At 43.7% G+C, this 25,105-nt stretch overlaps 1 protein-coding gene across 1 annotated transcript in view; it reads right to left on the bottom strand.

Moving 5' to 3' along the window:
* LOC144797948 (extracellular calcium-sensing receptor-like) overlaps window positions 1-25,105 on the bottom strand; it is a 111,030-nt gene that overhangs the window by 9,153 nt on the left and 76,772 nt on the right. The gene's annotated exons all lie outside the window — the stretch shown is intronic.

Here is a 25,105-nt window from a genome sequence, read left to right as displayed (position 1 = left end):
AGTTCCCCGTGCCCCTAGTCTGCCCAGTAAGGAGGAATAGGGGGTTGGTGCTGAGAGAGTACAACCTGGCTTTATTCTGAAGGAGCCCCCCCCCCTTCCCCTCCTCTTCGTTCTGGTGAAGGAACGGAATTCATTCATTAAACAACTGTTAGCATCCCCTACCAGTGACTGGTCCTGTGGTGTGTGGCCATCCCCTCTGCCAGCTGAGACGAAGGTGTGAGGTGAACTGTGACCGGGTTTTCATCGATCGCGCTCTGGGCCAACACCCCCCGGGATCCACTGAGCCTGGGAAGCTTAGAGGGACTTCCCTTTGTGAGCGGGACCCCAGGGGCATTGATCGCGCTGGAGACGCGTCGCCTGTCCTGAAAGGAACAGGAGGAGTTACTGCGCACGCCCCGTCTGTGAGGATATCCCCGGAAGGAGGGGCCGTGAAGTGAGCAGGCCCCAGCGAGCAGCGTCTCTCCTCGGAGCAGGTTCAGTGGGAGGCGGCCTCGGCGAGAGCGCTCCCGCGCATGCGCACCGGAGGAGTGTTTCCTTCGCGCTGAGCTGAGGGAAGGCGCCGGAGGGTGCCTCAGATCGCCGCCTGTCAGGTCGCTTCCTCCTGCTTGGGCGCCGTGTGGAAGAGTCGGCCTGAGCAGGGAGGGAGAGCGAGTAGGCCTGGCAGCGGGGAAGAGGGTTGAGATCTGCCCAGAGGGAATTTCCAGCGCGGAGGTAGCGCGGAGGTAGCAGGCCCACGTTAAGGAGTCACCTGAGGCGTGGGAGCCTCTCTAGCCTTGCTTTTCCCCCCAGCCCCTCGCGCCAGAGCGTTCATGTCCCCTGAAACCGAACTACCTGCGCATCTACCTGATAAACAAGTAAGGAGGAGTCTGAAAGGGGGAGAGCGACGCTGGTGAATAACTTAACAAAAATCTTCCCATTCAACTACTTTTGGGACTTAACTAAATGCTGATGTAAGAGAATCTAAAACAATAGTATCAAAGGAGGTTTGGTAGAAGAACTGTACTGTTGTCCATGCAAAGGGTTGTTGCTCTGATCTAATTTAAGTGCTGCTCTTGCCAATCTTTAAAGCAATGCTGTGTTAAGAGATAGTATAAGGTGCGCAGAGTACAGTAAATGTATAGCTAACTATCAGGAAATCTAGTGATGTGATGTGGACTTTTAAGGTCAGTCATTCTACTTAAAATGAATGCTAATATTGTGATGATACCTGCTTTGGTTTACAGAGAGTAGTAGTTCTCTCCCAAGACTCAAGTAGATTAATAGTTAGCCTGATCGTTTCTAAGGTACAATTTCCCTAAATGCAAAAGTGTGATAAGAAATCAGAAATACAGTGACTGCTAGTAATTTAAAAAGTGATAATCTGCTAGTAACGTACAAAGAGTAATTGCTGACCCGGAAAGTGATTTGAAATGTTTTGAACTATTGATATGTGAGCTACTAATACTTGACAACAAAGAGAATATTATTTTTATATAAAGCAGAACGTATTTTCACATAATTTTGGTGTAGTGTTTTCTTTTTGAGTGCTATTGCGTGGTTCTACTTTAGGGTGGTCTGCAACCTTAACACTGTGCCTCTGAAATGCATGTCTTGCCCTAGGCCAGGCTACCCAGTTCCAACAGGAATGTAGTGATAGTACATGTAATCCTAAAATTACTAACATCTATAATGCGGAATGACGCAGTTCCTTATTACAATGACTCCTGGAGGGGCAGTATTGAGCTTCCACTTCATAAAAAAGACCATATTAACATCCCAAGTAATTTTAGGCAAATCGAGCTCCTATATGCAACTGGGAAAATCTTTGCGAGGAGTGTATTAAGTCAGCTACAGGACTGGGTAGAAGAAAAGCATATTGTGACCTTTGAAGCTGATTTTTGACCTAATTGCTACACCTTGGATAACATTACTGCACTACACCTTACTGTGGAAAAGTATGTCCAGAAAAAGGTATGCCTGTTTACGGGGCATTTATTGATTGGTTTACCACCTTCACCCATGTGGGCAGCATACCCTGTGCGGGAAACTTAGGGCTCTGGGTATTACAGAAAGTCTTCAAAAATTGATAATAGTTCTCCACTCTGCCACATGGTATCATGTAATGTTGAGTGGTAATCGTGACCTCACACCAAAGATTGAAATGAAAAATTGCCTAAAACAAGGCTATTTATTGGCGTCCCGTCTCTTTTCCTTATACATTGTTGATCTGGCAGGGCTGATGAAACATGTGGGGGGGGGTATTCCCCAAAGGTCAAGTCTTACCAATGAGGGAACTTCCTTATGCCGATGATATTTTATTATTTGACCTGAGTCCTAAAGGTTTAGAGAAATGTCTTAATTGTTTAGCAACTTATGCTGACAGCCATTATTTAAAAGTTAATATACATAAATGTAAAATCATGAAGTTTCATAAGAAGAGCTCTCACCCGAAGATGAACTATAGATGGTATTTGCATACCTACAGAAACAGTTAAATCATACCCCTACTTAGGGAAAATGATGTTGGCTGATTTAACTGAGAAAGAACATATGCACATCTGATGAATAAGGCACTGTCCCATGCAAACACAATTGAAGCCCTTTATGGTGGTACAGGCCAAAGGTGGTTACCCATTTGCTGAAGGCATATAAGATGAAAATTCCCTGTACACTATTATATGGTGTAGAAATTTTAAAAGTTGAGCACTGGCACTTTATGTATTGAGTAGAAGGGAAGATGTTGCATACAATTTGTAATTTAAAAACGATGGCGCCAATTGAGGCATTAGACATTGAAATGGGTCTGGCAAGCACCTTTGTAGGGGGATTGGCAACTAAAATATGCTGGGGTTATCAGCATTTGAATTTGAAGGAGAACTCCTTGAGGAAGGTTATGAGTGCCAAATGTTTTTCTTCTGCAGGCAGTGACCATATTGTGATGCCTAATCTTTTATATTCACTTGAGCACTTACGTCTAAAAGTGGCAGATTTGCAAGACATGTGGTATTATACGCTCATAGGCTATTTAAAATCTTTTTTGAAACACACCTCCTTGGAAGCTGATATGCGTCTCTGTGGGAGATTAAAGAAGCTGGAGAACTTAGGACGGACAGGAAGCCTTTTGGCCCTGCAGCCCTATTTAAGCTGGAATAAAGAGCATTGTGTCCACTTTATGCTAATGTTTAGACTGAATTGCCTCCCTTTAAGTTAGTTCAGATCAGTTGACTGGGGGTGAGAGTTTGTATTGTCAACGCTCGGTCCATCACCACCTTTGGTTTTTCTTTGTTCGCCCTAAGTTGGCAGGGTATGCTCAGACGTGAGTCCCTTGCTCACTTTGCCACTGGAGTCAAGCAAGCCCGGCTGAAGACGGCTGTAATGCCAGAAACCGGTCCTGGGAAGCTTGATTCCGGTCCAGGGAAGACATCGCTTGGCAGTTCGGGCTGGACTGTTCCCATAAGGCACAGGGTCAGACTGATTTGCATATGGCCATGTCTGAACTGGGGTGGCGGAGTGAGCTAAAGAACGGTGATGGATTAAACCCAGATCAGTTGACTGGGGGTGAGTGTTTGTATTGTCAACGCTCCGTCCATCACCACCTTTGGGTTTTCTTTGTTCGTCCTAAGTTGGCAGGGTATGCTCAGACGTGAGTCCCTTGCTCACTTTGCCACTGGAGTCAAGCAAGCCCGGCTGAAGACGGCTGTAATGCCAGAAACCGGTCCTGGGAAGCTTGATTCCGGTCCAGGGAAGACATGGCTTGGCAGTTCGGGCTGGACTGTTCCCATGAAGCACAGGGTCAGACTGATTTGCATATGGCCATGTCTGAACTGGGGTGGCGGAGTGAGCAGAAGAACGGTGATGGATTAAACCCAGATCAGTTGACTGGGGGTGAGTGTTTGTATTGTCAACGCTCCGTCCATCACCACCTTTGTTTTTTCTTTGTTCGCCCTAAGTTGGCAGGGTATGCTCAGACGTGAGTCCCTTGCTCACTTTGCCACTGGAGTCAAGAAAGCCTGGCTGAAGACGGCTGTAATGCCGGAAACTGGTCCTAGGAAGCTTGATTCCGGTCCAGGGAAGACATGGCTTGGCAGTTCGGGCTGGACTGTTCCCATGAGGCACAGGGTCAGACTGATTTGCATATGGCCATGTCTGAACTGGGGTGGCGGAGTGAGCTAAAGAACGGTGATGGATTAAACCCAGATCAGTTGACTGGGGGTGAGTGTTTGTATTGTCAACGCTCCGTCCATCACCACCTTTGGTTTTTCTTTTTCGCCCTAAGTTGGCAAGGTATGTTCAGACGTGAGTCCCTTGCTCACTTTGCCACTGGAGTCAAGCAAGCCCGGTTGAAGGCGGCTGTAATGCCAGACACCGGTCCTGGGAAGCTTGATTCAGGTCCAGGGAAGACATGGCTTGGCAGTTCGGGCTGGATTGTTCCCATGAGGCACAGGGTCAGACTGATTTGCATATGGCCATGTCTGAACTGGGGTGGCGGGTTGAGCTAAAGAATGGTGATGGATTAAACCCAGATCAGTTGACTGGGGGTGAGGGTTTGTATTGTCAACGCTCCGTCCATCACCACCTTTGGTTTTTCTTTGTTCGCCCTAAGTTGGCAGGGTATGCTCAGACGTGAGTCTCTTGCTCACTTTGCCACTGGAGTCAAGCAAGCCCGGCTGAAGACGGCTGTAATGCCGGAAACCAGTCCTGGGAAGCTTGATTCCGGTCCAGGGAAGACATGGCTTGGCAGTTCGGGCTGGACTGTTCCCATGAGGCACAGGGTCAGACTGATTTGCATATGGCCATGTCTGAACTGGGGTGACAGAGTGAGCTAAAGAACGGAGATGGAGTAAACCCAGATCAGTTGCCTGGGGATGAGTGTTTGTATTGTCAACGCTCCATCCATCACCACCTTTGGTTTTTTTTTTATGCCCTAAGTTGGCAGGGTATGCTCAGACGTGAGTCCCTTGCTCACTTTGCCACTGGATTCAAGCAAGCCCGGCTGAAGACGGCTGTAATGCCAGAAACCGGTCCTGGGAAGCTTGATTCTGGTCCAGGGAAGACATGGCTTAGCAGATCGGGCTGGACTGTTCCCATGAGGCACAGGATCTGACTTATTTGCATATGGCCACGTCTGAACTGCTGTGGCGGAGTGAGCTAAAGAACGGTGATGGATTAAACCCAGATCAGTTGACTGGGGGTGAGTGTTTGTATTGTCAACGCTCCATCCATCACCACCTTTGGTTTTTCTTTGTTCGCCCTAAGTTGGCAAGGTATGTTCAGACGTGAGTCCCTTGCTCACTTTGCCACTGGAGTCAAGCAAGCCCGGTTGAAGACGGCTGTAATGCCAGAAACCGGTCCTGGGAAGCTTGATTCAGGTCCAGGGAAGACAAGGCTTGGCAGTTCGGGCTGGACTGTTCCCATGAGGCACAGGGTCAGACTGATTTGCATATGGCCATGTCTGAACTGGGGTGGCGGGTTGAGCTAAAGAACGGTGATGGATTAAACCCAGATCAGTTGACTGGGGGTGAGGGTTTGTATTGTCAACGCTCCGTCCATCACCACCTTTGGTTTTTCTTTGTTCGCCCTAAGTTGGCAGGGTATGTTCAGACGTGAGTCCCTTGCTCACTTTGCCACTGGAGTCAAGCAAACCCGGCTGAAGACGGCTGTAATGCCAGAAACCAGTCCTGGGAAGCTTGATTCCGGTCCAGGGAAGACATGGCTTGGCAGTTCGGGCTGGACTGTTCCCATGAGGCACAGGGTCAGACTGATTTGCATATGGCCATGTCTGAACTGGGGTGACAGAGTGAGCTAAAGAACGGAGATGGATTAAACCCAGATCAGTTGCCTAGGGATGAGTGTTTGTATTGTCAACGCTCCGTCCATCACCACCTTTGTTTTTTTTTTTTTTGCCCTAAGTTGGCAGGGTATGCTCAGACGTGAGTCCCTTGCTCACTTTGCCACTGGATTCAAGCAAGCCCGGCTGAAGACGGCTGTAATGCCAGAAACCGGTCCTGGGAAGCTTGATTCTGGTTCAGGGAAGACATGGCTTAGCAGTTCGGGCTGGACTGTTCCCATGAGGCACAGGGTCTGACTTGTTTGCATATGGCCACGTCTGAACTGCGGTGGCGGAGTGAGCTAAAGAACGGTGATGGATTAAACCCAGATCAGTTGACTGGGGGTGAGTGTTTGTATTGTCAACGCTCCATCCATCACCATCTTTGGTTTTTCTTTGTTCGCCCTAAGTTGGCAGGGTATGCTCAGACATGAGTCCCTTGCTCAGTTTGCCACTGGAGTCAAGCAAGCCCGACTGAAGACGGTTGTAATGCCAGAAACCGGTCCTGGGAAGCTTGATTCCGGTCCAGGGAAGACATGGCTTGGCAGTTCGGGCTGGACTGTTCCCATGAGGCACAGGGTCAGACTGATTTGCATATGGCCATGTCTGAACTGGGGTGGCGGAGTGAGCTAAAGAACGGTGATGGATTAAACACAGATCAGTTGACTGGGGGTGAGTGTTTGTATTGTCAACGCTCCGTCCATCACCACCTTTGGTTTTTCCCTTTAAGTTATGTCACAGATGCTAATAAAGTGGGCCAATAGAAGGTGTAATCCATGCAAGGGGGCTGTTCAGAGCTGAGCGTGTTTTATTTGTTTACCCTGTTTTAAAATACCCAGGATGTCAGTTTTTAGAAACTCTTTTTGTGAAATGTGATATTAAATCAGCTAGAGCAGCTACCCCGTTGTTATACAGCCTGGTTACTGAAATAATGCGCTACAGAATTTTTTAATTTTTAAAAAGTTTTGGATTATATAGATTAATTCACAAAAATGTTGTTATAAATGTATCTAGTTTTAATGTATTATGTTTCTAATTCTTTTCATGCTATCTTACTGTTGCTCTCCTGTGTCCAGTCCAGCCTACTAAATAAGAAGTTTTTGCTTGACTGAATATATGTATACCAGAATTGAAAGGTGTGTATTAGAGTTGAAAATGTTGTATTTTCAGAACGGATAGGCATATGTCTGGACTTTCAGAATCTATTTAAAGCTGATATTTGAGTGATAAATCATGTGCAATTGGAGAAGTTTATTACTAATATTAGTACCTTGTAGCCAGGGGCATTTAAGCTATGGCAATTTTGTATTACTCTTGTATAGGCATTCCAAATTAACAAAATCTTTTTTTTACATTGTTGCCAGCAATCCGTCTGATACACTGAGGTGATTGATCACTGCAGGTAATTTTACATAGGGTGGTTACTAACAAAATCTTCTCTGATGTGATCACTATTACAAGACTAATGATAATAGTAACTCTGGTGGATTTTTATTGATCATAATAGCTCTTATTACAGAAAATGTTGAAGACTCCAGATCTACTTAATTGTTGCCAATTCCATTTTATTTGCCCTGCTCCATAAGGATGTGCTCATCGGTTACTAAATCTTCTCATAAGAGCCATAATTCCCAAATAAAAACAACAAGAATATCAGAATATATTAGAACATAACAAATATACCACAGAACGGAGGCATATTATATGAGAATGATGACTGCTTGGGATATGGTCACTTCTGAATAGACATGTATGAGAACGTTAGTGATTGGCCCACCCAATTAGGCATTCCTATGTCTCGCCAGACAAAAGACACTGTGAAAAGTGATTAATCGCAATAGAATTAAAACTGACCTAATTCCTATTAGAAGCTTCTAGTTCTATCAAATTGCACTCACAATCCTATGAGTGTAAATCTCCACCGCCACTTCACTTATCCTTGGATGCCATTTGGAGGTGGTCAAGGGTCGCAGCTGTGACCCCTAGCTTGCTCTGTGCTACTCCTGTTACTTCCTTTGAGACTACTGGCCAAGAAGGGGCAACATATTTGCCTCCTCTGGGCCAGGGGTCACAAAAGAAGTGCCAGGAAAAGCAGGGAGCACACTAGATGTCACAGCTTGGATCCCTGATTCCCCTCAAATGACATACATGTGACTATCTTTTCTATTGGGACATCCTCACTCATGGAAGTTTTCTACTTGATACTAAATGCAGGACTGACCAGAAAGAGTGGCTGGAAAAGGGGCATAGCTATTACTAAATGAGAGTGCTTTCGGGAGGAGAAAGGAGGGATTTTTGAAGGAGTAGGAAGAAGTTTGGTGAGGGACATTCACCCATCCACAAAAGATTAAGCCCAGTGATACTCACAAACTCCACTTCTAAAATTACTTCAGAAAAAAGTGACCCAAAAGTCAAGCACCACACATGACCTACCAATGAAACTTGCAGTAAGGTGGGAGTAGGAAAGAAAAAGCATATACATTTAGGGCCTGATTCCAAGTTTGGTGGCGCAGTGCTGGGTACGCCCCGCCGGCGCACCGCCAAACTCATGGTCGGGCAGCCCACCATAGTACCAGTTTTTGTTGTGTCTGGCAGGCATTTTTTGACATTCCAGCAGCAGTGCCCTGAAAATGGGCACTGCAATGGGAACACCATTAACTGTTCTGGCACAGCATGGACTGTAAAGTCCATGCCATGCAGGAAATAGGGTGCATGCACCCAGGGTGCATATGTTGTGCCCCCCTGCATGCACCCCATGGTGCAGAGGCACAAGGGGGGCCAGTAGGGCCCCCTTTGGTTCCTCTCTGCCATGGTTTTCATGGAGGAGGAACTGCAATGAAAACTGTGGCGGAGAGGGAAATCGTAATATGCTTGGTGGGACCACAGGGTTGCGGCTAGGAGCCCAAGATGGTGGTCGCATAAGTGTTGCGCTCCGGGCTCGGGACGAGAATCTGTCAAATACCCTATTATTGTAACAAATACAGTATGAAGTTCCTGGGGGAAAATAAGAGAGCAGGTGGAGACTAGGTCAGTTGTGGGCGGACAATGAACCCCAACGTGAGACGAATTCTCAGATCAGGAGGAAGGATTCCTCCAATGCAGAAAAAGACCCTCACACACCCAACAAGCGGGTGTCTTGCTTCATCATCGGGCCTGCTCCTACTCGGGTCGGCAGTGCAATACCTGATCAGGTGCCCTGGAAGGGGCCTACTTGGCAAAGATCTTTTTTCCAAGCCGTTGGGTGCAGTGCGTGTGAGGGCCCTTGATATAAAAGCGGGTGTAGGTGATGATTTTAGTGTAGTGTGGGTTAAAACAGGGAACATAGGTCCACTCAGAATTATTTTAATAAAATGTGGCCACTGCCCTGGGTAAAAATACAAAGATGCACCCTCCCACTCTAAGGTGTGTTGGGACGTGTGCTGTTGAGAAAGGTCGACATGTTTCTTGCCTTAATTCAAGTGATGGCAATTCTTCAGGACCAATGAATAAAAAATGATCCACCTACAGTTTTTGGTGGTGGTCATGGCCTCGTTAAGGATTAAAGTATGACCACCTATACAGCACCCTAAAAAGTGGTACTAGTAGATCTAGCTCAACCCAATTTGAGTTGAGAGCACATGGCAACAGTACTGGAGGAGGCAGACACTTAGGGAGTAGATGTCGGTTACACCAAATCAGGATAAAGTATATCCTACCCCGGCGCTCCTTCCAGTCTGGGACATCCTGGGAGTGGAATCACCATCTTCTACTCATTTTTCTCTACGTTTACTTTGCCATTAACAATGGGGCATATGAAGGCAAGAGCAGGTGCATCAGTGAGGGGATGATCCCGATTGCCACCCTCTGAAGCCTCCTCCATGCATTCTATGCTGGGTGGGGGCGAGGTTCCAACCCCCCCCAGACAAACTATCACAGGACATACAGGAATCCAGATCAGCTATTGCACAAGAGCCGAGTACTATATCTGCAGAATTTAATTTGCTAAAGGACGACCACAGAAAACTATCTGATAGGGTCAAGGCCTCTGAACAGACGCTGGACTCAGTGGCACCAAAGGTGAGAGAATATGACCTGCAACTCCTACAATTAAGCCAGCAAATAGAAACCCTTCAGGCCCACGTGGACAATGCAGAAAGAAGGGCCCGACAGAACAATCTAAGAATAGTGGGCCTTCCTTCCTGAGGGATCGGGGGGGTCCTCAGCCGACAACATTTATAGAGGATTGGTTCAAAACAAAAGTTGGGGTGGAATGAGCCCATCAGCTATCCACTAGAAAACCCATTCCTTGTGCAAACCCATGACCGATTAATGCCAAGATACTAAACTTTAGAGATCAAGATCATCTGTTGAAAGCAGCCCAGGACAATGACCCGCAACTGTTCAACAATGCGAAATTCTCAATCTTCACAGACTATACATTGACAGTCCAATACAAATGTTCCTCATTTCTGGAGGTCAAATCTTGTATCCGCGCAGCTGGCCTTACGTTTGCTCTCCTAGGCCTGGCTAAGTTAAAAATCATTCATAACCAGCATTCCTTCTTTTTTGACAAGCCTGAGGGTGCATTGGGACTGGTTGGACAGAAATGTCCTGGGAACCGCCGTGAGCGGTTACAACAAAAACCACAGTGAACCCCACACAGGTGCAGAAATAGACTACCTACACAAAGCACCATGGCTGGCATCCCATCTCCCCAGGTGGTATTGCAGGGCAGGCATGAGGCTCTCCGATCTACATCTGCTTTAAAGTGTGTCTGCCGACCTATAAGCTCCAGTCCCTCGGAGGAGGCAACATCGGAGTCATACTTGGGGGGAGTCTTGCATTGTTTCCCTCAGTGTCCACACAGCTAAGTAATGGCCCATTGGGCTGAGAATAACCTGTGATGGCAAGGGGGTTCCACTAATCTAATATACCATGGTCCAGAGAATGTATAGATCCTGTAAGTGGGGTCGACACCTCGTTCCCATAAAGTATATTGCTACTGGGATATAAGCCTGGGGATACAGCAGCAAGTCATGCTATAATCCCTCGTGGCCCGGCTCGTACTGGGCAGTACTACCTACCACACGTACCCTACACTTCCTCCACATTCATAGCCTACCCCACAAGTGAAAGCACAGTTCACTATGTGGCCGTTGAACTTTCAGCAGGCCCGGACTGGCACGTTGCAGGCACCGGGCAATCCCCCGGTCGGCCACGAGGGTGGGGGCCGGTTTTGGGCCCCAGGGGACCGGTTTTGTTACAGGGTCGTTTTTTGCAGCATAGCTGCAAAAACGGCCCTGTAACAAAATCGGCCGAAAACCGGCCCTAGCAAAGAGCGCGGTCGCACACCCCAACCCCCTGGGGGGAGGGGGGGCTGGCCGAGCACTTTGCCAGGGCCGGTTTCGGTTCTCAGTCCGGCCCTGACTTTCAGTTTGGTCAACCGAAGTTGACTCATTTGACCGAGTATTGGGATAATGTTTATTTGTTCTACTTGTCAGAGTTCTGGTTGCTTGTACTTTGAGGAGGTTTGGGGGTTTGTGGGGTCACTGATATCCATGTTTTAATATAAATGACAACTGTGATTAATCCATACAATATTGTCACTTGGAACATACAGGGTATGGGCTTGATCCGCAAACGGCACAGGATATTGGCCCAGTTGGATCGGCGCTGTGCTCAAATAGTATACCTGCAGGAATTGCATTTAATTAATGCCCTCCGATGCCCTTAAATTACATGGAAGATGGAGGAGTGAATTGTATTTGACTGCTTATTCTGCTTTTTCACGTGGAGCAGCAGTGTGGATACGTGCCGGGATCCCATTCTCTTTAATCGATAGTAAAATTGATGACCAAGGTAGATATGTGTTATTTCAAGGCACACTGGATAGGAAGCGGGTGGTACTTGGGTCCGTATATGCACCTAACACTGATCAGGATGCATTTCTGTCCTGCCTATCAAATGCCTTTTTGGAATGGATGCATTATACATGGCTGTTGGGAGGGAATTTTAATGCAGTCATCAACGATGGACTGGATCGCTCTCACCCCCACTTCTGGGTACTATACCGATACAGCAGGCTAAGATCATGCTCCAGTTGTTGGAGGGGTGGAACCTATTGATGTCTGGTGACTCCAGCTTTAAAACATGCGAGAATATTCCTTTTTGTCCCCCACCATGGCCTACACACTTACCTAGCTCGATTCCTTGGCACTCTAGACATACTCCCATCTATATCACATACCACATATTTAGGTAAGAGTATCTCAGATCATAATGGACTTGAATTACTAATTAACTGGGGTTGGGTCCCCTCCCTGATCCTGACATGGCGCTTACAGCCTTCATTGCTAGAGGACCCAGTATTCAGAAACACTATTGCTATATCAATCACCTCCTACTTTACCGATAACGAAGGCACAGCCACGACGAGATCCATAGAGTGGGAGCCCTTCAAAGTAACAATTTGAGGGGTCTCGATGGGGGCGGTGATAGGTGCCAGGCGTGAGGTCATTCGAAATGTCACTGAATTGGATACAACATTGCAATCGCTAGAAGTAGTGGGTCAGGCCGATGCATGAGAACAGAAATTTCAAGAGGCTAGTGTGAAGTATGCAGTACTGCTAGACCTCCTGATGCTAATTGGCTTGAATGCATATACTTTGCGCTCTCATGCAGAAGCTGACAGGTCCAGTACATTGCTGGCTCGTATAGTAAGGCATCAACCTTCACCCACACCAATACTAGCAGTACTTACTAGGTATTACACATTGGTTACCATAGAGGTAGAGATCAATGGGGTGTTCCAGGATTATTGTATGCTTTTATATGAGGCTCCCCCACCATCTCTCATTGGAGTCCACTGATGAGTTTCTTGCGTCTATTTCACTTCCTGTTGTCCCACGTGCAAGTGTTGAAGATTTGCCAGCCTGCTTACTTTGAGATTTGTTGAGTTATAAAGGAATTTGGCCGTAATAAAACGCCAGGCTCGCATGGGCTCCCCATCAAATTCTACTCCACGTTCACATCAGTTAGTCCCCAAGCTACTGCAGTTGTATGACATATCACTATAGAAAGGAGTTTTACCGCCCACAACTAGGGAGGCAATAGTGACTTTCTTAATAAAACCTGGCAAATCCTCTATGGATCTCGCCCCCTAAAGGCCCTCATCTATTCTCAACACAGAGTACAAAATCCTCAGTAAGATTTTAGCACCACGTCTACTTCCCCTTCTTCCTGGACTGATACACAATGACCTATGTGGCTTTATACCCCGGCGAAGTACCTCCCTGAATATTTGTCGCGTCTTCGCTTTAATGCATACGGCTCAGGATCACTTTCCATATGCAGGTTGTCTTTCTTTAGATATTCATCAGGCTTTCGATACTCTCAGTTGGTCCTATATGCTTGCGAAACTTACTAACTTTGGGATACCTCCAAACTTTTGTTGATGGGTAAAGTTACTCTACATCAGGCCAATAGCGCGAGCAAAAACAGGTTCCAACATCTCACCTGTATTGGCATTGGAGCCCCTTGCTCAACACTTATGCCAAGCAATGATGGCATATGGCATACCTATAGGCCTGGCAATGAATATAATACATACCAACGCAGATTTTAGACCGCGATACAATAACAATGGGGTCATTACAGCGGCCACGTTGTTACAATGCAGTGCTGTTAAAACGCACGTCGTTACAGCGACTTGCACTAGATGGCTCGCTGCACTTAGGAATTGTATAATTTACTATTGCAACTCCAGTGTGTGCAATAGTAGGGAAGGTGTTGGAATAGTAAATCATTCTATTCCTTAATTTAGAGCGCTATCTAGCGCAAGTCATTGTAAGGACTTGTATTGTAATGGCGCTGCATTGTAACAATGTGGTTGTTGTAACGACCGCGTTGTGATTGTATCACGGTTTAAAATCTGAATTGTTAAGGTTGTTTCCCCCTTGCAATCCACTCAGTATCTCTTTATGCTGACAACATATTGTTTTATTTTAAAGCCATGCAATTACACTTACATCCTATAGCTACTCTGCTACCCCATTTTGGGTCCATATGGGTCTCCACGGCCTTGAAATCTATAGCCTACTCCTTTTACAGTAATTACAATCTGTCTGTTTTACAGTTCGGCCTGGCACAGCTTAAGGTGGAACCGGTCACAAATAAGTACCTGGGTATCCAAATACACAGAACAACTTATGATACATTGGAGGGAAATCTGATCCGTAGAATCAAATCAAACCCCTAAAATCGCAGGTTGCTTTTTGGACTAAACTGACGCTGACGACGGCGGGGCGGCTAGCAGTGGCCAAGATGGTTATGTTGCCTAGGCTCCTGTATCACTTCGTGAACCTCCCAGTGGAGATTCCAACATGGATCTTCAAAAACCTAGACTCTATACTTACAGATCTGATATTGGGATCGGGCGTCATAGGATAGGCCGCGTTAATTGCAGTTGCCTAGGTGGTATGGCGGCCTCAGACTTCAAGGCATTTTGCATAGTCGGATAATTGCAGTGGCTGGCTTGTTGGCTAGCAAGCCGTAATTTGTTAGAAATTGGGTATACAACTGCATGGCTATGGCTCGGAACACTGCAGACGCTACTTTGTCAAGAATCTAAGAAAATTAGGGATGCCCCCTTGCTTCTCCAGATGGCACTCCACTACTGGAAACTAGCACTGAAGTATGCAAATGTACCCACCCCATACACCCCAAATATTCTCCTCTGTGGTTTGCCTACCCCACGGGGGGTTCTATCGGCCAATAGGTTGGAGCATTGGGCGGAAGCTGGAGTTGTGACGATGGGCTCCCTGTTCACAGACGGAATCCTAATGCCCCACACCGAGTTTGCATGAACTAATGCAGTATCTACCACACTGCTTTTGACCCATGCCACAATAACACATTTTATATGCCGACATTGGCTAGTGGAGCAACGAGAACCCCCTCCTTTCAACTATTAACAGCACTACACATAATGGGTCATGGAAGCCACTTGGTCAGATGGTTGCACAGGGGATTGAGGGAACATTTAGACATCTGCTGGTCTCTCTTAGGCAGAAGTGGGAGATTGACATTGCTAGGGCTCTCACGGACAAAGAATGGGCGGTGGTTCTTGAATATCCCAAATGAGTCTCTCGTAATGTCCGATGTAAATTCATACAGCTCTTAATATTGCATAGGGCATACTTAACACCATATCGGGTGCATGCAATGTACCCTTCTGCTTCCGCAGACAGTCTTGTTGTCATTTGCATGATACTTGTTTCATCCATATGTTTTGGGTATGTCCCTCATTGCAAGGGTATTAGAATGAAGTTACTGCAGGCCTATCACAATTATCCGAACAATCTTATTGGTCCACTATGGAAGCATGCCTCATGGGCTTATCCCCACTCTCCAAAAAAGCTGTGGTATTGCTCCGCTTTGCAGATATTTCTCTAATATTGTCCGAAAGATTACTCACACAGCACTGGAAATTCCACTCAGCGCCTAGGAAGGGAGCAAGGGGAGGAAGTAATTTGTTGAGCCACAGCAGAAAGAGAGGCCCTACAGCGGGAGAAATACAGGGAACTCAGAAACACTCTCAAAGGAATGGGCCCACCTATTGGAACAATTTAAAGCACATATTACAGCTCATTAAAGGTAGTTTACACTACAGCCCACCCTACCACACCTGACCAAAATCCATAGAATGGATCACAACGGATTTGTTACCTTTGGGCTACTGCCCAGTTATCCTTCCCTTTCTCTCCCCCTTCCTCTTCTCTTCCCCATCCTACAAACGTATGAGACACACAACAAGTCGTCCGGACCATGTAAGCAAGTTTTTATTTGTTTGACAGGGTGTGAGAGGGGATGGAGTTGAGCATGTTGCTCATAAATAACATAATTTGTAGTACCTATATTATGATATTGTTAGCAGCAATATATGTGACTACACAGAAGCCATCCTATTTTTGGGATATAATTGTATGAACTGCAAAAACATGACTAATGCGCTACTCATGTGAAAGACTACTATTGATTCCAAAGATGTGGATGAATAAAATATATTTGAAAAAAATGCTTGGTGGGACCGCAGCAGTCCCGCCAAGTATATTGCAGCATCCGGACCGCCGCAACACCACAAGAGAAAGGAGGTACCCTGGCAGTTGTTGCAAGGCAATGGCGGTCCAACCGCCTTAATTGTAATTGGGTGTTCGTAAGACAGCCACCGCTGCGCCCTCTATGAGTCTGGTGGTCCGGGGACTGCCAGATGCTTAATTAGAACCTCTGTGGCTAAATTGCACACAAAAACAACTCAGATTAATCCCGTCTTCTCCCTTTAACAAATGGTGTGATCATAGGCAATTGTTGTCATTGTCTTATTTCCCTTTCCCTCCTTTTTCTTCATGATCAGAGATAAGAGGATTCCAAAAAACATGACTTTAGGAAATGGGATGTGCAAAGCCTTCTTCAGAGTTTGAGTTAATTACCCGTAATGTTGTTCATATGTATTAGGGACTGAGGCCACCCAAAGGGTGCACATGACAACCGACTTGCCTCCTAGTTCACTAATAGCATTGTTGTCAGGGTTGAGGAAGGTAGGGAACAATGAATGTTTCAAAATTCATGTCTGGAAACTATCCGTTTTAAAAAATAATACTTCTCAATACACTGATATAATCTGATGTATTAAGGTGAAACGGTTCTGCAAAATGTCTTTAACAATGAAGTTGTTCCTAAAGTTAAGTGGTCAGGACAATCTAGTTACTTTCTTTCTTTACCTTTAATTAACCTTTAAATAAATGCTTGCCTGTTCATTTAACATCTTTTAATAGTTACTGTTCAGTTGAGTAAACAGTAGATCAGTACAGCTGTTGACCAGGGGCCCGCGAGTAAAGGTCTGGAGGGCTGCATGCCCTACTATGAGTATCACTGCTATAGGATATAATGTTATATTAAATATTTACAATAGTTGAAAATATTACAAATAAAAATTAATATTTAAAAACATGTAAAAATAAAAATTGTGAATGTTTTAATTACAATGTCAAAACCTTCAGGTAAAAGTACAAATTATTGTAATATCACTTAAACTACTTGTATATCTAGTAATTAATTCTCTATATAACTTTTAATAATGATCAAAACATAATAAAATATGTTTTACTTCAGGTGGGGATTTATTTTTAATCTATGCCTTGGATACATCATTTTTATTTGATTTAACATATTTGAATGTAATACATATTACATTCAAAATTAAGTTTATATTGCTGTAGCATTTCTAAATTGTGTTCTATATATGAAATAAATATAAAAAAAATTACAATAATACTTAACATAACAATATTTTTACTATTTATTTAGTCAAATACACATTTTGTTCCATGTAGTTTACCAAAGGGAGACTCCTCAGTTGGGGTGGGCATTTCCTTATAGTAAAGTACAGGGAATATTAGAAAACCATTTTTAGATATTTATTGTACATTTTTTTATTTTTTAGTTCCATGTTTGTAATGGGGTAAAGAAATTTAGCTCAGGAGATACAGACAGATTTTTGAGAACGGTGGTCTCACTAAGGGTGGAAAGAAGGCGATTGTTCCATATTATGCTACCCACAGATATAGATTAGGAAGTGCACGATGTTAGACATTTCCTAGTTGGAAAGCATGAGGAAAAGATGGCTCGAACAATACATTCTTTGACCTATTTGCTATTACATTGGTTTCCCTTATGAAACAGAAGATTTTGATTATACATGCTAAAACTGATAGTAATAGAAGAAAGAAAGAAACAATTATCAACACATACTAAATAATTCTAACCTGATGTGAGATGCTAATTACAAAGCTGATCTTGATAGACTAGGCACGTTTTATATTGGGTCTTCAAATGTAGCCCAATACTAATACTAATGTATCATTGTTTTCATTGACAGAAAGTTTAATCAAGACTTTGGATTCATTTGATCTGCTTCTGAATATTGAGCCAACAGTTGCAAAATAGAGATGATGCAGAACCCTTTAGCAAATAGCCCAGTATGAGATGGGAATTTGAGCTACTAGTAACACTATTTAGCTACACAATTTGACTGTATAACCATTCCCATGTAAGTTCAACAGCATCACTTTATTTTGAAATTGTTGTTTTTCTTTTGTGCTACAATATCAATAATATAAGAAATTCATTTCAATCTGGTGGAAATCAAAGCTGAATTGGTAGAAACATGCCTACATCATTGTAAAACAAAGTATCCATATTGCACCATACATGAAGGGAAACTATATTGATAAGATAAATCATAGCCCAGATACTTTGCATCCTCAAGGATCTGCTTTTAAATTCAGAAGCTAAAGAGGTTAAAACATTTCTATATCACATCTAAATACCACATTCTATGAATGGAGTCACTAGTTGCCCAGGAATGTATATATGCATTTACCTTGATTAGGGAAAGCATGGACTGTTAGTACTAACTACTACTGAGAGATATGGTGGCTGAGACTGAGTATAATAATAGTCCATAAAGTTCTACATTTCCCAAAAATATATTAATGCTATCAAATTCAATTCAAGCATGATTGAATCTCTAAAACGTATTATTTATTCATTACCCCTTGCAATGGTTTTTTAAATAACTGACTTGGTGCTATTACTTGTTCAGTCTTTGAAAAAATAACTTAACTGAATATGACAAGCATGAGGGCACGAAAAGTCCATGCAGCTTAAATGTGTATATTCTTTCATAAAAATGAACAAATACTTCAGATATAATTTTGACTCCAATTCAATGAAGTATTTATGCGCAATTATTCAATTTTATAATATGGGGTTTAGAGTTAACTATTTTTATACTTCCCTTGTATTATACTTTGCAAATCATAAAAAATATGTCTTTCTAGAATATATTATTTTGCAGTACAGAAAACTGCAGAGATTTGATCATATGATTTGCTTCCACTACACCATAACTTGCAACAATTCTCATAGGAGTTAATGTTATAAAATGTTAATTATCTTTCATTCATGTAAAGAGATCCATTAGGAGTACTGCAGAATAGTCAGTCTTCAAGACAAAACCTAACTCTAGGGTGCTAATGTTTGCTTTCCCTTAAAATGGGATTTTGTAAGGTAAAACCTAACCACGTATTGACTGTATATGTTTGCTGGTGACATCAACAGTATTTTATATTCAGAGGAAACATTATCTGGCTAAAAATGTAAGTTAATTCAATGGGCAATTATCTCTGAAAGCAATTGCCCTAGGTGTATTGACCTGGAAGGAAATTCATGGCTTTTTGAAAGTTTGTAAATGAGTTTTGGGGAATCTAGTTTGAGTGATCAGATTGTATAGTTAAAAACCCCAAAAGTTCAAGCTCTAAATTCACAATACACCCCTTTCCTCAAAAAGTATATTTACAGTCAGAGGTTTACCTAAAAGTACTTTTCACCAACGCTGTCAGTGTTATGACTGGAAAGCTGCACAGTTTTCCAGTGGCACTAATATGCATGTCATGCAACAATTGTTCTAAGCTGGTGTCTATTCCTGCTGTGCATAACTCTGCATAATGTAGGTGTTAGAACTGTCAGCTTTATGGCGGCCTTCTCCCAAACCTTTTTCCCCCTCATTCCAAAACCTCATTGACTATAATACCGAACAACCACAACAACAACCCTCTCCTGTCGAATTGCCTGTCATCTATCAACCATACTGTAATCCCCATTTGGACCAAGATAATCAATGCATTGCTTTCCCAAGGATCCATCCGGAATGCCTAAAAAAAACGCGAAGTCATCCCCATCCTAAAAAAAACAACAGAGAACCCTTCGGACCCAAACAATTTCCGACCGATATACAACATTTCCATGCGAGCCGAAGTATTAGAAAAATGTGTTCAACAACAGCTGAACCAACACATGATGGAATTCAAGCTACTTGACTTCTGCCAACCAGGTTTCAGACCCGGGCACAGCACCGAAACAGTAATCCTACATATAGTATGCCCTACTCGCATTAGGCCACATTAGACCTTAATGAAACATGTCTGCTTGTGCTGCTTGACCTCTCGTCTGGTTTCGAGACTGTTAACCATGGCAAAATACTAAAGAAACTTGAGAAGAGGAAGGGTGTAACAGAAATGGTCCTGAAATGGTTTAAATCCTTCTTAGATCACAGAACACAAATATGTCTGGCGAATCAAAAGCTATCCCCACCACCCCCTAACCTATTTGGAGTACCACAAGGCTTGACACTATCCCCATCACTATTTAATACCTATATTGAACCATTAACTGAAATTTCACAGCAGGCTAACATCTCCTTCCATATGTATGCTGACGACACTCAGCTATACATTAAGATCTCTTCCCTAGAAGAGATTAGGTCGATGAACTAAGCATGAATAAAGACAGTTTAATGGCTAACAAACAATCATCTCAAGCTAAACTCTCAAGAAAACAAATTCCTTTGAATCTCCCCCCCCAAAAAAAACTTCAAAGTGAGGAAGGATTGGACCAAACTGATCACTGCACTAAACTGTACTTCGATCCTGGTGGACTCTACCAAATCACCAGGAATCACTCTGGACAAGGACCTAAATATGCAGTCACACATCAATATGATGGCTAAAAATGCCCATTTTCATCTCAGCTATCTTAGAAAAATTAAACCTTTCATCGAATCACTAGACCTCAAAACTGCACTTCAGACATTAGTCAACTCGAGACTTGAATACGGATGTACCACTTTACCAGGACTACCCAAGATTTCAACAGCCCGCTTAAAGCATGTCTTAATGCAGCCTCAAGACTCTTAACAGGATCCAAAAATTGTTATCAAATCACCCTACATCTGAAAGCTCTCAAATGGCAGCCTTATTAAGCAAGAATCCAACTAAAGATGGCCTGCATCACTCATAAAGCGATGCATCAAAAAACTCCACTGTACCTAGCACAGAAAATTTCAATTTCTGGAGGAAGGAGACTCTCTCGGAATGTCAGTAATCTTCTTCTGAAACCTTCATTCTTCCATGAGAAAAAACATACGACAAAGCCTTCTCTGGAACTGCACCAAGAATATGGAACTCGCTCACTCCAAGCTTCAGAAAAACTTCATCTACTGCAATTTAAAAAAAAAAGCTAAGTCCTTCCTATTGAGCAAATTCCTCCCTTAAACTGCAGCAGCACGTTCACACCATGTTCTATAGCCCCAATCAGACAATCACTCGACCTTCTCAAGCCTGCTGAGTGATACTCTCTGTAAGTACATCCATTACCAGACTCTAGATGGAGCTCTTCACTCTATTTAGGCGCAATCCACTTGTCATTATTTCGCACTGAGATATCCTCCTGATGACAGATACATCTAATGTCACCATTGTGAATACCCAGAACAATGACAAATGTATTATAAGTTAATAACCTAGGTTCTTTCTAACCATTTCATTAATTGTACAAATGATTCATCGTTTTATGTTTTTTTTCCTTCTTTTTATAAATATCAATGTTTACTGCTTAAAACTACAATGCTATATTTATATGTGTGAAGCGATCTGATACACATTTCTGGGTCTTGTTCACGCTATACAAAACACAAAATAAATAAATACATACATTATTCGTTTTTTCTGAACTTATTTCTTGCGAGCCTTAGGACTCTTTGCAGTTTACCATTGCTAACCAATGGTGAAGGGCTTGTGCTCGCGCCCCTAAAAACATGGTTAGATTGGTATTTACCCAATTGACATATTTCATTTACTTATAAGTCCCTTTTAGAGTGGAATACCACATACCCACATCATTTTCAATTTACTACCAGGGGGCATGCAGCACGTACTGTGCCACCCACTTAAGTAGCACATCAAAACATGTCCCAGGTCTTACACTGCAGCCTCAATATAGTTTTAAACTGCCATGTCAACTTGGCATTAAAACCCCCTTGCAAAGACTTAAACTTCCCTTTTATTACATACAGCCACTCCTATGGTAGACCCTAGGTAGCCCATAGGGCAGGGTGTTGTGTGATTAAAAGGTTGGACATGTACTTTTAAGTTTCACATGTCCTGGTAGTGAAAAACTCATACATTTATTTCACTACTCTGAGGCCTGCACCTCCCATAGGATAAGATTGGGGATTCCTTATTACATTTAATAAGCTGTAACTTTCTATTGGCAGCAAGTGGCTATGTCATGTTTGGCGTCTTTTGTGCATTCAGCCTGTCTTGGTCTGTGGAAACAAATGATGGATGGAATGCTGCATTAATCAAACATTCACCTCCAGTCAAAAGATCTGGGTTAAATCCAGTCTTGACCATTTTCCTCATGGGAATAGTCAAGCCCGAACTGCCAAGACGGGTCCTCCCTGGACTGGAAACAAGCATCCTGGGTCCGGTCTTGGGTCACAAGATTAGGTGTAACTGACATACTTTGAGAATTACTCCCAGACAGTCACACAATAGAGGGATTAGGTGTGCCTGAATAGGCTATCTATCATCAGGGGAGAAGCTGAGCACAGCCCCAGTTGCAACTGAATAGGGAGTGTTCTGCCTTCTTCACACAATGGACATATAACCTACACATTGTCACTGCAGCTAGATTGGAGCCAGGGCAGAGGAGTCAGGAAATTTCATGCACTTCAAAGCCACTGTCTAGAGGCTTTTCCCACCTTCCAGAATAAGGGCACCAGAGTATTAAACTAGAGCCTCTTCAGTAAATGTCTGGACTTCTGGATACTCTGCTAGGAAGAAGGATTGCTGTGCTGCTGAAAAGACCGCCACTCTGCTGGACTGCTGGCCTGTTGCACTGCTGCCTTTCAGGATTTCAGCCCTATTGCCCTGCTGCCTTGATTCCCTCCTGTCTGAGTCTGAGGGATTTGGACTTGCACCTGAACACAGGATTCCCCAAATTACTCCCAGGGCTAGTCTGCTGGCCTCCTGTTCTGAGCCTAATTGACATACCAGGCTCCCAACCACCTACACCAGCACCCAGATCCAGCTTGAGCAATCCCTTGACACCAAAGTGGTGCTCCTTAGGTCCTGGACCCTTGTAGTGGCCTCAGAGAGATTGAATTGAAGTTTCTGGGCTCTTCAGGTAGCGAATGAGCCAGCTGGTGTCAAATCCTTGTCACGTGCACAGCCCGGCAATAGGAAGTTCCATCAGCGCAACACTTTGTGCCACAACATCGACAACTCGCAGAGTGTGCCACCATGAAGCACCAGCCTGACGGTCTGTAATGACAACATAATAATGATGACTGCACACAATGCCCGGATTGCTCTTAACGCTACATTGATGGCTGCCTACTTCCTTTTTCCTCGCAGCTCCCCTCCTCTGCGAACAGTACTCTTGAGGCTGGACAGAAATTCAGCAGGAATAACCTGGTCCCTGTATCCGACCCGTGTACCATCGCGGTCAGCCTGAACTTGTGACTTTCTCCTGGTCTGACACCACCATATAGCTGCAGTTGGTGCTTGGAGCTTTTTGGCGCTGTTTTATATTGAAATCTTTAAAAAGTGACAAGTCCAGTTCTACTGATCAGATGTTTATTGTTTTGGTGTCAAATTATTAATCAAAATGTACTCTATTTTTCTAAATTAGTGTGGAATTCTTCTTGTGTTGTGTGTTCACTTTATTGCTGTTTGTGTACTGCAGAAATACTTTACACATTGCCTCTACGTTAACCCAAACGGCTTACTGTGCCAAGCTACACAGGGTTAAACATAGGTTAATTTAGTGACCTTTTGTGGTTCACCCTGCAAGGGATTGTGGCTGTTGCTTGACCAGGGTTCACACGCCAGTCAACCAACACCCCAATTTCTCACGGTAGGTTCATGCCTCCTGTTCAAATGCACAGCTTTTTTTCTATGTGATGAAACCATTTATCACTGCAGAGAAATCATTTCTTTCCCCTGCCATCACATCTGTGGGTGAATATTTCGATCCCTTCTTGGCAGGGGGTATTCTTCCACCATTTACTGAATAAAAATGTCCTGGATTGAAGTTTTAAAATTTCCATTAACAGAGATGTTTGTGGGCATTAATGAAGCTCACAAGCACACATTTTTACACCAATTTCCCACCATTAGAGTGAGATTTAGTACTGTGGGTTTCTCTGCACTTGTAGCAGAAAAAATATCACAGTGATAATCGCTTTTACAAATGTCAAGATCCCCTTTGAGAATTCCTGACAGGTGGAAATAAGATCTTTTTGGACATATGCTTACTTGATTGCACAAATGGCATTTTACATGTGAATTCTGTTTATATACCCAGAGTATGACACTGACTGCATTCAAAATCTATAAAGTTAGCTATGTGCTCCTATTTTGAATATTCAACTACTTGAGATGATGTTCTAGCCTGAAGTCACCGGCCAGTGCTTTTTCATGAGACTTGAAAGGTGATATTAAACCACTTAGGACCTAAATAAGATCCTAAGTGGAGTGTGGCGGTTGGAATACTTTGGCACAAATGTGACAGATGTTCCATCCACCTTAAAAGAAGTGCTATAGAAAATAATGCATTTGTAATACTGATGATGGGATATTGTCATGTTTATGATGGAGTATCTCATCTGAAAAACTCTAAATTAGGCCCTAAATTATGTTTTGTTCCTCTAAACACCCTAATGAATAGATTGGGTCAGGGAAATGTTAACATCTCTTGCACTTATGTACTGGCTGTTTGAATTTCTGTACACTTTTCTGTACATGTATATTTATCCTTATACATATGAATAAAAGGCAAGTGCTGAATCATTTTTCTCTTGTTCAAAACAAAGGTTATTTTTATATCATTCACTATGCACCTTTCCACTTTTGTAGTTTAGCTGCCACCACTTTGTAAAATAAACAAAACACTAAGGGGCCGATACCGAGTATGTCGGTCCTTGGACTGCCAGACTTGTGGTGAGGCAGCGGTGGCCATCTTGTGACCACCACAATATGACCCAAGTGGTCGTGCCACCCTGAGACAGCTGACTTCACCAGGGAACCGTTGTTCCCTGGCTATGGCACGACGGTTAAGATGCATCAATATGCTTGGCAGAACTGCAGCAGTCCTGCCAAGCATAATACGACTTTCATCACCGCCTCTGATTTCATGGATATCTTTCCTCCATGAAAATAATGGCAGTGAGGAAAGAAAGGAGGCCCTGCAGGACTCCCTTCTGCTTCACGCCTTGTGAATGTACCCAGGGGGGCACAACATGTGCCCCCATGTGTGCTTGCACCCCCAGTTGAATAACAGCATGGACTTCACAGTCAATGCCGTGCTAGAACTTCCTTTGATGTTCCCACGGCGGTGCCTATTTGATAGGCACCGCCG

Source organism: Lissotriton helveticus, chromosome 12, assembly GCF_964261635.1.
Source record: "Lissotriton helveticus chromosome 12, aLisHel1.1, whole genome shotgun sequence".
Lineage (NCBI taxonomy): Eukaryota > Metazoa > Chordata > Amphibia > Caudata > Salamandridae > Lissotriton > Lissotriton helveticus.
This window is presented reverse-complemented; position numbering and strand designations above follow the sequence as displayed.